The sequence below is a fragment of the Cottoperca gobio genome, chromosome 4, assembly GCF_900634415.1.
Source record: "Cottoperca gobio chromosome 4, fCotGob3.1, whole genome shotgun sequence".
Classification (NCBI taxonomy): Eukaryota; Metazoa; Chordata; class Actinopteri; order Perciformes; family Bovichtidae; genus Cottoperca; species Cottoperca gobio.
The window spans coordinates 12,572,883-12,586,519 of NC_041358.1; positions in this window are offsets into that span (position 1 = coordinate 12,572,883).

A 13,637-nucleotide genomic window follows, 5' to 3' on the forward strand; every position below is an offset into this window, starting at 1 on the left:
TTTCACCAATGATGAGGGGAGCAGAAAAAACTTTTCTTGCTCAATAGCAGGTGCAAAATAAGCTCTTTGATCAATAACATTTTGTTTGTGTTTTATCTAATGATCGGACAGAGTGTTTGCCAAGAATCTATGATTAGCTTATTTTCAGTGGTGGAAAAGAATTGTTCCATGATGAATATAAATTGTTATTATATTTCTTTTAAGAAAACAGATAAGAAAACTTGGTAATTCCTATTACATTATAATATATTTAAAGACGATGACACAGCAAAAAAATGTATTTGGATCAAAGCTGAACAACCTATGTGCCATAGATAAGAATGGAAAATAAAACAAAAATATTTTTGTATTAATTATCTCAAAGGGTTGTATTACAGCTTTGTTTGCATTTTTATCTCGATGATATTTTCATATTCTGAAACACTGCAAAATAAATGCAACTTTCAAATTAAATAAACCATCCATCCATTTTCTTCCCCTTATACATGCCTAGGTTGCGGTGGCAACCCATACGTCCATCTCAGTTATGTCCTCCAGCATCTCCTGTGGGATCCCGCAGCGTTCCGTGGCCATATGGGATATATAATCTCTCCAGCATATTCTGGGTATGCCCCATGGTGTCCTCTCAGTTGGACGTCTTTGGAAAACCTCCAAATGTAGGCGTCCAGCAGTCGTCATCAGATGCCGGAACCACCTCAACTGAATCCCTTCAATGCAAAAAGGGAAGTGGTTCCACTCCAAGCTGTTTCCGGATGTCTGAGCCTTGGGGCTGCATCGGTGGGGCATGTTTCTTCAAGTACCAGTGAGACAATGAAATAGATCCAGAAAGGCCAGTTTGAGTAACAGATCCATGAGATTGAAGGCTTATCAGAAACCAAAACACTGCACAGAGTTTCAGGATACTAAAAAATTAGATTTTACAATTCTAGAAAATTATCATGATGGATTGACAGGTTAATTCACCGTGTATGTACAGTAAAGATAAGCCAACATTTTGTGATTCCCTAAAGTCAGTAGCCCACTAAGCCACATTGCAGAAAGTCTTATTTCACTTGAAAAAAATATGATGTTTTATCTCTTTGATGTAATTCTCTTGGGGTTCAAGATGTTGTCTTCTTCTTCTTCTTCTTCTTCTTCTTCTTCTTCTTCTTCTTCTTCTTCTTCTTCTTCTTCTTCTTCTTCTTCTTCTTCCGATTCAACACAGCTTTTCTTTTAGAATACATCATATTCACACCTCTCCTGTAAGCAGGAATAAGGCTTAAACATTCCTGTCATATCATCAGTGTGCATTCAGAATAAGTGAGTTTTTTTATAAAAGCAATTGTAAACGTGCATCATATAGTAATTTGTTCTGTATTTATAAAAATGTCTATTTCTATTTCATACTTTCTCATATTTAAATCATTTTAAAAGTCAAGATGAGAAAACATGATACACAATAGTTAATCTTCATTTAAACTGCCATACTGTATACTCTCTTTTGTGTATCTGTCTTTCTACAAAGACGATAATGCTTTGATAGGCCATGAAAGAGAATGAATATCACTTCTATTTTACCAACACAACTCTTGGCAGGTCCAAATTCAGTGATGTGATCAAATGAAACCCAGTTGAAATGTGAGCAGTAGTGTTCAAATGGATTATAATTAGAGAGAAACCAATCTGACAACAGAGCATGTGAACAGCAGCTGCTGCACACCAAGCAAATCTTTATTCATGATTGGGCGGTGAATGTACAAACTCTCTCTCTTGCACACGCACAAACACTAACACTAACAGAAAAGCTTCCTCTTCATGTTCAAAACAGAAAGTCAAATGTATTTTTTAATCCAATTAGTTTTCACACACAGATCCTCACTGTTGCTCTAATCTTTCAGCGAGTCAGCATCTGTGACATTTACACAAAACCCAACTCATCAGTGACCAACACCCTCCTCCCTCCGCTATCGGCTCCCAAAAGAAACCACAAACACACAGCAACCGCAGACAAGATGTAAATGTCTGTCTGCTGGACGGTAGCATGGTGGTGCTGATGAAATATAGACTTGCTCTTTCCAAGGAGGGCAAATGCCAGACTGTCACATTCTGCTAAGACAGACAGCAGTGAGCTTTGTTACTGAGGATCTGACTTCTGCAAAGCTCGTGATGAATGAGTAAAGTTTCAGGACAATATTAATGAGCTGTATCGAGCAAGGAGTCTGCACAACACAGTTGCATTGCTTAAGGACTTTGATTAAATGGACTTCTTGATGCCAGAATCAATTTGAACCTTTTCAGTGTTTTTTTCTTCCTTTCTTTCTTTTTTCTCTCGTTTCCCCCCTCAAGTCAGATTATCCTTTCACTTTGGACACTGAAGATAACGTTTTATAATATATTTAGCCACCTACGTTTAGGTATTTTCAATTTTTCTCAAATGTTTTGGCTTACAAAGCTTAACAAATAAAGAGGAAGTTAGGAATACAAATTAATAAACCATAAATAAATACATGTAAATAAATAAATGTAGGAAATGCACAAAATATAGGGCAAGTTGCGCATGTATTGATTTCCTCTTAGTGTGCGGATTCAGTGTGATCATTCATGACACAGACTGCGGCTCAGTCACCTTGCTCGCTGTGATATATGAGACTGTGGCTCATTGAGCACAAACAAGGAATAGACTTTATGGAGAATTTAGAAAGGGTTATTCAAATGTGATTGATGATGAGATGATCCGATGAGATGGGATGAGACGAGATAGTTCTATCCAGTGATTCTTAACAAAAAGTTATGACTTGCAGCTCAAGCACCTTCAAATGACTGACAAGAGATGGAAAATGCCACCATAATTACCATATTTTTGATTACTCGTGTCTGTCGAGAAAGGGGAAACACAACGCAGAGCATCGTCAAACACAACCTCCATCTTTCTCTCATTAGACTTGCACATTATGGCATTACATCGACGGTGTACCCGTGGTTCATGCAGGTGTCCAGGTAAGAATTCAGAAACTATACATGCACAGGTCTCATTTGTCCGAGTCTAGATGCTTCTCTCCAGAGACCGTCTGATATTTTCAGCCTTCATCTTGTCAGTCTCCACGTTTCATTCCTCAGTGTCCTTCTTCAGGCTGCTGAACTGCAGCATGGACAATTCTCATGTCAGCATGATTCAGTCCTTGAAGTGTGACAAAAGGACACAATAAGAGCAGTAGCTCTCAAAAGGTGCACACTCAAGACTTCTAGAATGAAAATGACACAATTATTGTATTCACTACATGTTATCAGAATGAGATAAGAATAATTTTTTCCCTTAGTATTTTGGGTCATTTGTTTTAGGCAACGCTATTTTGAGAGTGCATTGATGTGAGCAGCACTCATGGTGTCAATGGTAAGAGATCTTCATTAGCATCCCAGCTGGCACTGCTGCTTGGCATTTATCTGGAACAGATAATTACAAATATGAATTTTCTACAAGTAGATAAATGTTCATTTACACTTTCAGCTACACGTCTCAGCTTTCAAGTCCCTGGGGCCCAACTGCACGTCAGATCAAGCAACAAAGTTTTGTGTGCATTGGTTTTTGTTAGTCATGTGTGTTTCTATATCTGTCTGCTATGTTTTGTGGCTGCATGTTTTGTTGTGTATTCATTCCATACACAAGCCTTTTCCTGTAGGCACAACAATGTACACATATTTTATATTTCTTCACCAACATTACCAACATAATTGGACCGTAAGTTGTTATCATTCTGTCTGCTTGTTTGACGGAGACATATCTCATTTTATGAACTAAACTCAATTCCATAATTCTGTTAAAGGGTGTGTGCGTCAGAAGACAGGAAAACAGATAACTCCATTACTGGCTAAGTCGACAATGAGTCACTAGAGAGCTCATTTCCAAATGTGCAGATAAATTACCACAGTGTTGCAGTAATTGGCTAAAAGGTAGAAATGTTACGCTAGCTTTTCTATCCACAAACTAAGCTACTACTATGCGAGTGTCATTTGAAAGGGCCTGCACACCCACACAGGTGTTTTCAGTTATCCTGCCTAATTACACCTCTGCTCAGCGAGGTACATTGTCCACAGTGAGGAAGATGTCAATCAAGCACAGTGTGCACATGCCCACACAGTCCTGAGAAGAAATCTAATCAGGCAACACAAGTGAAAACACCTGTGTGACTGTGTTGAGATATTCACAAAATAAGCACAACAGTTGTATGAGTATGATAGCATGTCTAATGGGAGCGATTTCTTAACCGCAAACAAAATAGTGTTGGTGAGAAAGTAATATACTGGTAGTAAGTCATTTATTACAGGTACAGTAGTGGATTAGATTATAAACAGAAAACACCCAATCATGTTTTATCTAGAAAGACAGATTAAAAACACATTCAACGTATACTCATACAACGCTTTGGATGATATCTTTAGAGAAGTTGTTGTTTTATTTTTTTGTGTGTTTTCCTGCCAATGTCCAGCAACATGAGTCATCAGTGCCCCTGTGCCGACCCCTGCAGTGCAGAACCTGTTCAGGCATCAAAACTACTTCATTAGGTTTAGGAAAAGATTGTGGTTTGGTTTAAAATAACTATGTAAGTTCTGTATAACTCAATGTTGACTTCTGGTTTCAGCCCTGACCTCCTCTCTATTTGGAATATGTTACAAGTCACATGTCCTGAATCATAATTACGTGGGTTACATATGAATTGATTACGTGGGTTACATACGAATGATAGTGCGTATACAAGTACGAAAAGTGTGAAACACTATAAGCAGACAATTGTTGTAAAATGAAGGCTGTGTCAAAAGATGTAAACAGATCAAGGTATCAACTTTATATATGAAGATTGATGGGTATTTAACTGCTGTATGCATGTCCACTGCATTTGAGATACAATTTTCACCCTAAATGTCGAACTTTATTGAACAATCTAAAGCAAATGATTAGATACTATAAGTCTTAAGTTGCTTATAGGCCTGATCCAGCCAATAATATAAAATACAGTATATCTTATCATAGGATATACTGTATAATTACACTAAAATACACAGTAACATTTACATATAACTATTAAGAACAATGGAGGAACAGTCCACAGAAGGCTTTACATGTGCCTGGTAAAATGACTGGAGGGCCATATTGTACAACAACAGCACAGAGTGGTAGCAAGAAGTTGTAAGGAGGCACAAAAGGATGGAGAAGCCTGCTTTGAAGAGGAGTAATCAGAAACACAGAGACGGGAGATAAATGAGTGGACGATGAGTCAGTGAGCAAGGCAATTATTTGGGGGGAGGAACACAATGAAGGGAGGAGAGATGGGATGGAGAATATTTGGCAGGGAGAGGACGACAGACCGAGACAGAGAGGGGCACGGAGAGAATGGAAACAAAGAAAGGTAGAGGCAGGGACAGATTCACTGAAAGAAAGGAGAGACGAGCGGTAAGGGGTGTTGCTGTGAGAGGAAAAATGTCATCGGTCACTCCCATAAGTCACACACACACCCCACGATTTGTGTTTAAGTGTGGTTTAACTTGCTGCCAGAACATGCATTCAAGTTATTCCCCATAAATAAAAGCGAACTATTAGCTGTTGTGAGAGAGTTAGCTGAGCACCGAAGCACTAAGTATGGCCAGATGGACTAACTGGCTGGCTGGCAGGAAGTAACAGGCTGTACGCTTCTTTTTGATTGGCTCTAATTATGATCTACTGCCGTGCCTTCCAGAGAGTTGCTGACTGGTTGATGTGCGTTGTGCGTGTGTGCGTACACACTCGTCCGTGATGAATCCAGATTCACGGAAGGAAAACAGGACAGGCAAAGATGTTAAGCAGGTGGAAAAAAAAGTGTGTCGACGTGAAGACTGGCAATATGGTAACAGAACTTATACAACTAAAGAGTTGTATAAGTTCCTCACTGTAAATAACCTACTGTTTGCCGGCGCACAATTGTCTAGAGTTGAACAATTACAGGGACACAAATTAAGACAGAGTGAGCTGATATTCTTCCTGACTCTGCCGTGCGGTGTTCAAATATTTACTAGACTGAATCTACACATGAACTACTTTCCAAACATGTTCTATTAATCTGAGATTCAAAGGTCATTCTCGACCTTGTAAACAGCAGTTGAGAAATTCGATTTAGTAGCTGTCCTGGAGCTTTTGATCACACAGAATCACATGGCCTTCATCAACAGATGGAGTTTTTCTTGGTTGTCATGTAGTTTATGGACTTCTGCTCAGCTCTAAACCTCACTGATCGGTGGGCTACATTAAACAATTTAAAAACCTTTATTTTAGTTTTCAAAGACTCCAAATATGTCAGTCTGAATCGTGTGTATATGTTTATAAAATGATAAAGACATCTAAAATATATTCCCTTGATGGAATGGTGCATTAATTAGAAATGTGTACATATATATATATATATATATATATATATATATATATATATATATATATATATATGTATGTACAGTATATCTCAAAAGTGAGTACACCCTTTAGATTTTTGCAAATATTCATATAGCAGTGCTAGATAACAATGGTGGTCACACAAAATATTGACACTTTGGGCACAATTTAGACATGTTCACTATGGGGTGTACTCACTTTTGTTGCCAGCTGTTTAGACATTAACAGCTGTGTACTGAGTAATTTTCAAAGGACAATAAATCTATACTGTTATTCAAGCAGCACACTGACTACTTTAAGTTATATCAAAGTTTCAGTAGGATAATGTTATCCCCTGAAAGGATATAACAGAATATTTGCAAAAATCTAAAGGGTGTACTCACTTTTGAGATATACTGTATGTATGTCCTATGGCACTGCACACTGCACCTGTGGGCTATCAGATGCCGTTTTCTTATATGGACTCCGGACAATGTCTGTAGAATCAGGTAAAAACATTGTCCAGAGCTTTCCTATCACACATTTGGCACACAACAGGAGATTGTCGGTGTCAGAAGCGTTCTCACTTACTGGAAATACTGCATTTGGTTAAAGCGAGGGGTGGCGGCCTGGGTAGAGCGTGCAGGATGTAACGTCTGTGAGGTCGCCAAATAAATTCTGAAGATTCGTTTTGAAGCTTATCTTGGAAATCCAAACTCTGGCCACAAGCTGGAGCTCGGATCTTGGCTCAGGTCTTTTGAGCACTTTAAGGATTTATCGACCCCGTTTGCTTAAAAGTTTTACAGTTCATTCTTGATCTGGGCAACAGTAGTTGACAAAACAAACTCACCTCAAGGTCCATTTCATAGCTCTCAGGAGCTATTCATCATATCTCACAATCTTCCTCAATTCACATCATTTTGAATTTGAACATTTTTAACGTGGCAAGAAGTCGTGGAATTGCTCATAAAAATGGAAATGGAAACATTTACAATTGTAATACAACAACGCAAACTCCATCATTTGATGACATTCATGTGATTCAATCAGAAACTGCTTGGGGGTAGTTGCTGTTTGGCTGAAACAATTAGAAAATAAGTTAGAAAAGCACCCCTCAACTCCTTCTTTCTCCTTTCTTATTAATATTTTATCTTTTTCTAATTCTCATCTAATCTCTCATCTGCTCTTTTAGCCTCCATTCTCCTCATCCCCCATTACTTATGCTCAACATGTTCTTCCTTCCTCTCCCTTATCCTTCTCTTCTTCTTCCTCCTTCCTTGTCCCGGTCTTCTTCCTCCCTTCCCTCCCTCCACTTCTCTTTCCTCCTCTTTCAGAGGGAGCTGCTCTACATGCCAGGCCTCTCCCCTCTCCTTCTCTTTTCATCCAACCTCTAATCAGATCAATTCACTATTTCATTCACAGGGATATAATAAGGTGATTATGCATGGGCCTCGCACTGCTCCTGCTCATACTTGGACTCACACATGGACTCACACACACAAACACACACAGACACTGCCCCTTTAGCACTGATGGAAGTTGACGTCGCATTTCCCTTAAAGATTCCGCGGATGTCCTCCGTCAGAGAAAGCTGGCAACCTAGCGCTCCCCCGATTAATTTGTCTCTTCGCTTCTAATCAGTGTCAGGATAGAGGACGCAGAGGTGGAGGAGCGAGGGGGAGGGGTAAGAAGCCAGGAGGAAAGCAGGGAAAGTAGGCGCCTCTAAACGTTTAATTAGAGTCCACTAGGAGACCTCTTTAGATCAAACCCCAAAAGCTCCACACACAGGTGAATCTAAACGAGGTTGACCTCCATTGTTACAGCCACCTACATTTATGCTTTTTTAACTATATGCAAAATCTTTATCTTAAAAATTGGCCCAAGTTTTGCAAGATTGGTGTGTTGGTCAACTTGTCTGTGGTGCACAGACAACAAAGCAATTCCTTCGCTCTCAGTCAGATTGCTTCATTCTAATATCATATAGGTCATACCTGTAGATTTAAAGTTCATTGATAGGGGAAAATATCCAAGCTAATGTGCTAATAAGACTGTCTTTTAAGTAATTAACAGCTGCTGGGTGTTTTTATTACATTGTGCGCAGTATAATGAATTGTAAAGATGGATTTATGATCTTAGGGTAGCTAATGTAGAAGACATCATTTATATTTGACAGGAAATTCTTGATTCAAGGTCCTTTTAGTGGCTTTACTTTAAGCTTTCAACCACAGAAAACTCTGGAAAAGGTGGATCCTGAATGTCTTTGTCAAAGTTTTTCCAAGGCCCAAAACCCAACTTTCATGCTCAATATCTTTTTGTATTTTGTGTTAGAGTCAACAATGGGTCAAACAAGATTCATACAAAGATTCCACGTATCACACAAAGCAAGAAAAGAACCAAAACCTTTTCCAGAATGTTTTGATTAAACGAGAACACTCTTCAAGTCCTCTGTCACTCTGTTTTGCAATTCAATGTTATAGTTTGGAGGATTTGATATTGTTCTGTATCATGTCTTTATTTTGTCCTGAGTGTAGCTTGTTAACATATCTTGTTAAAATATCGAAAACCTTTCAAGGTGGATGCAGCACTCATCCTCATGAGCTCAAGTTCATGTACTATATGCTCCCGGTTGCCCTTACAGTTGTTTTCTTCTCGTGTGTGTGTGTGTGTGTGTGTGTGTGTGTGTGTGTGTGTGTGTGTGTGTGTGTGTGTGTGTGTGTGTGTCTTTTAATTAGTCACCTTTGTAGGCCTTTTTGTTTGTCCAGCAGCCTACAATAATCCTTTGAATTATATGATCTGTAAGGTGTGCTAATGATGCTCGAAAGACTGAAAATGTATTTGTGTGCATCTGAAAGCTTCTTCTAGTTTCTTGTCAGTATGTACCTTTTTCATTATTGTGGGACTGACCTCGAGACTTTTATACAAGAATGCAGTGTTATTTTTTACTGTATTGGCAGTGTGTCGTAGCCCAGTGATCCATCAGGACACTGCACTGCAAGTATGCAATTTTCACTTCATTTAAACAAGGAGAAAAGAGATAATGGGAGCGGAGCAAATAAAGAAAGTCCCAGAGAAGTGCTGATACATAAAATGCCTCGGTTGGGCAATAGAACACCTGGCCATATGGGGGAATAACACGCTGATTGGCTGCAGAGTCAAACACTCCCATGAAAGCAAACCATGCAGCCTCATGAAGCCTATTATTTCTCACTCTGTGCAGGTATGTTACAGCTCATATATCCTACAGTAAGACATTAGAGGTGAGTGGTTAAGACAATACATGCATGATATTTTCACAGAATGCAAGCACAAACACAAAAAATATGTTCCTTCTGTGCAGTATATGCTTGTTTATTAAGGGGGAAGAAAGAAAGAGCTGGACAGGAACAGCAAAGTCATTAGGATGATACTTTGTATTGTGGGGTGTAATAAACATGTTAGCCTTTAGGGGCTGCTACAGGTCCCTAATATGTTTTATCTAGACAAACAACTTATTGGTTTTCTTATCATGGAAAAGTAGATCTCTTTGTATGGGCATGTTGTTTGCAACTCAGTAGCCGTGGTCAGCTTGCACCACGATCGCCTTTTTGCTTTGCAATTTCCATTATTGATTTAAAGGAGCTCTTATCACGTCCAGCTTCAGAAGAGGAGTACACTGTGTGCATACAATGAGAAGACACCCAGAACCTCTCACAGGCCCCTCAGAGTATTAAAGTACCCTTTTGATGCAGTTTATATATCAAATGTGAGTGAGTAGGTTGTATCTCTTTTCTCTTACACGACATGTTTACTTTTTCAGTGCCACTGTTTTCAAATGCAGATGTTTGATAAAAGAGAGGAGAGGAGAGGAGGGAGGAGAGGAGTGGAGAGGAGAGGAGAGGAGAGGAGGAGAGGAGGAGAGGAGGAGAGGAGGAGAGGAGAGGAGAAGAGGAGGAGAGGAGAGGAGAGGAGAGGAGAGGAGAGGAGGAGGAGGAGAGGAGGAGAGGAGAGGAGGAGGAGCAGAGGAGGAGAGGAGAGGAGTGGAGAGGAGAGGAGAGGAGGAGAGGAGGAGAGGAGGAGAGGAGGAGAGGAGAGGAGAGGAGAGGAGAGGAGAGGAGAGGAGGAGGAGGAGAGGAGGAGAGGAGAGGAGGAGGAGGAGAGGAGGAGAGGAGAGGAGTGGAGAGGAGAGGAGAGGAGGAGAGGAGGAGAGGAGGAGAGGAGAAGAGGAGAGGAGGAGAGGAGGAGAGGAGGATAGGAGAGGAGGAGGGGAGAGGGAGAGGAGAGGAGAGGAGGAGAGGAGAGGAGAGGAGGAGAGGAAGAGGAGAGGAGAGGAGAGGAGAAGAGAGGAGAGGAGGAGGGGAGAGGAGAGGAGAGGAGAGGAGAGGAGAGGAGAGGAGAGGAATGGAGAGAAATAGATGCCGTTGCACATCGAGAGGGACAAACAACTTCCTGTTTACAAATCTTAGGGTCTGGTTGCTAATAAAATGGGATTTTTACATTTGAATGTAGCCTAATAATTGATTTGCTATAAAGCGCAAACTGATTTTCAGCCAGGGAATCTATAAAATGGTAAAAAGGAGACCATCTGGAGAACCTCTGATAAATAAAAATGCTGTCTCTTGTGATTTGGCAGAAGTTAATGCATAAATTACTTTCTTACAATGATACAACTTATTAAAAGTCAGTGAATATGTTTATTGACTACTGACATTTCCTCCCTGCCACCCTCCATGCAATATGTCAGGGTATTACTTACTGAGCTGGAGTATTGTTATTTGAAGTATTTTAGGTTAAAACAACGGGGGTTTCTACAGAGAAGTGCTTGTCATTTGGTAATAAAGGACTTAACACTTAACTTCTTGTCTTTTTTCCACCCTGATCCCTCGTCATTCAGCCTCATGCCTGCACAGCTGCTTTCCGGGTAGCAGACTGAGGCTGGACCAAAGGAAACTGGGACATAATATCTGACTGGGATGTGGTTTGAAATCTGGGCTGCGTCTAATTCCCAGTCGTAAAGGAGGAAGACATTAGGTTGCGTGCCCATCCAGGGACCACTTGCCCTCACTTTGACACTTGGTGGCTCTGTGGACACGGTAGTAGTACTTAATGATGGGCCAATACTGCACCTGATGGTCTATAGGCTGAATTATAAAGCATTTTGTCACCTGGCCAGACTATGTTATGTGGTCACGTTAAGGACTATTTGGAAATGGAGTTTTCCTACTGTGTTAGTATCTCTGCATAGATGCACTTTGCATGCCCTCACTCCACACTAAATGTATTTTTTTGGCTTAATGGGAGGTTAGGGAATGACACAACATCATTTTAGATAAACGCTCAAAATCGTGGTTTAGAGACGTGTCCAGAATTCTTCAAAAATTGTCTTCACAGCTATTTCTTTCAAGGACTCCACTGACAGCATTTCTATTTATGGACGATTTGCAAAAGTTTTCAGATAGGTGTTTAGAAGCAGAACTGTAAAGGAGCAAATATAATGCACACTAATCAAACAAAACTGCAACAGCGGCAACATATTTAAACTATACTTGGACACCTAACTTTCACCCAAATGTGGAGCTATGAAGAGCAAGTCATTGCTGATGGAGCCATAATGACTTCATGTCAGAGAGATAAGGAGACTATGACATGAACATTAACTTTACCCTTTTGTCTTTTCTGCTAATCATCACTATGGTTCACTTGGTTAGTTGACCACCAACAGGAAAGCCATTCATGCTGGTTTGACAAAATACACCCGTTTGACCTCTTCTTGACTCTGTTGGGGGCAATTATACACAATGTTTGAGTGCTAAAGTCAGGTTTTAGTAGAACAACGAGGCTGGGCTTTTATATTATGTTGGTTTGAAAAACATAGAAAAAGAAACGACCATATGAAATACGAAACTTATACAAACATCTGGTTGGAGTGCCAAAATGTGCCAATCATACGACTCTGAAATATAGACTTGCACAGAAAATATTCAAATAACTCCCACAATCAACTTTTGTGAGCTTCTTACTCACCTCAGTGCATGGAGGAGGTGGACAGTGGATGCTCAATACAGCAGCATATATCTGGTGAGGAACAGAGTGATGCACCGGTATAGGCCAGCTCTTCAGCATTCATGTCAGGGATGTTTTGATGGAGGGAGAGGGAATGAACATCCACTCAAGACAGGACAGATGGGTACCAAATGACCTTAAATAGTGTTCCCAGTAATTTATCCAGACCATTGTTTATTCGCACATCGCTAAATCTCCTCAGGCTGATTGAGTGCCAGGAGCTAAACCACTCATCCAACTTAGGCCCAGACATTTATGACTGTGTTCTTTTTTGTCCCAAGCTCCATCAGGCAGGAATAACTCTAAGAGAGGAGCTTGAAGCGAGTGAATCCAACTTGTTTTCTATCTGCTGTCAGGAAGCGGCCTGTCGCTCTGAAGTGAAGGGTGACAGAGAGATGTTAATTCAATGGACTGCATTACTGACTGGCTCAAGCGATTATGATGACAGAAATGGAAATTATGGTATTTTTCCTTTTGAAGACATCTCAGAGTGGGGATCTGACTACGCAGAGAATGGAGGAATTAAGGGTGGTGAAGTACAAAAACGTAAATATTGATTTCCATCAGAATAGAGAGAAAGTCACTCTCAGGGGGATCAGTGAGTTTCTGCTTTGAGGACTAAGAGGATAAGCCACTGAAAGAAACTGGAGACATCTCAAATGAACAGTGATGCTCATCTAAGAAGTCTTCTGTCTATCCTGCAGAGTGGCTTCTCCAGTCTATAAAACGCCAAGATAAATTAAATTTGCATGTTTTAATACCAAATTAAATGTCTTGGATTGCATTTTGAAAAGATAGTTTTCTGTTTGGGAGTTTAGCAAACATATAACTACATTAAGTCTAGAAAATAGAATGTTTTAAAGCCTGCTAAAGTCTTTTAATTCAGGCTATAATAACTGACTGTTGATCATTAATAATAACTCATTTCAATGTATCTGCAAGTCTTAACACTATTAAATCAAAAGCATGTGAGTATAACCTGAAAATGCCACTTTCCACTGGGAAAATACCACATGGAACACATACCTTTGGATCTCTGTAATGATGAAGTTATAGAAAAAAGGAACCTGCCATTAGGGAAACTCTGAAAGAGAGGATGACTCAAACTGTCAATGTCAGATATAAGTGGCAGGGAGTGGTTTAAGGAGGGAAAAGGTATTGTAAAATCATAATAATATAACACATTTGTTTGTGTGGTACAGCATCTTCTGAAGTTATTTGATTG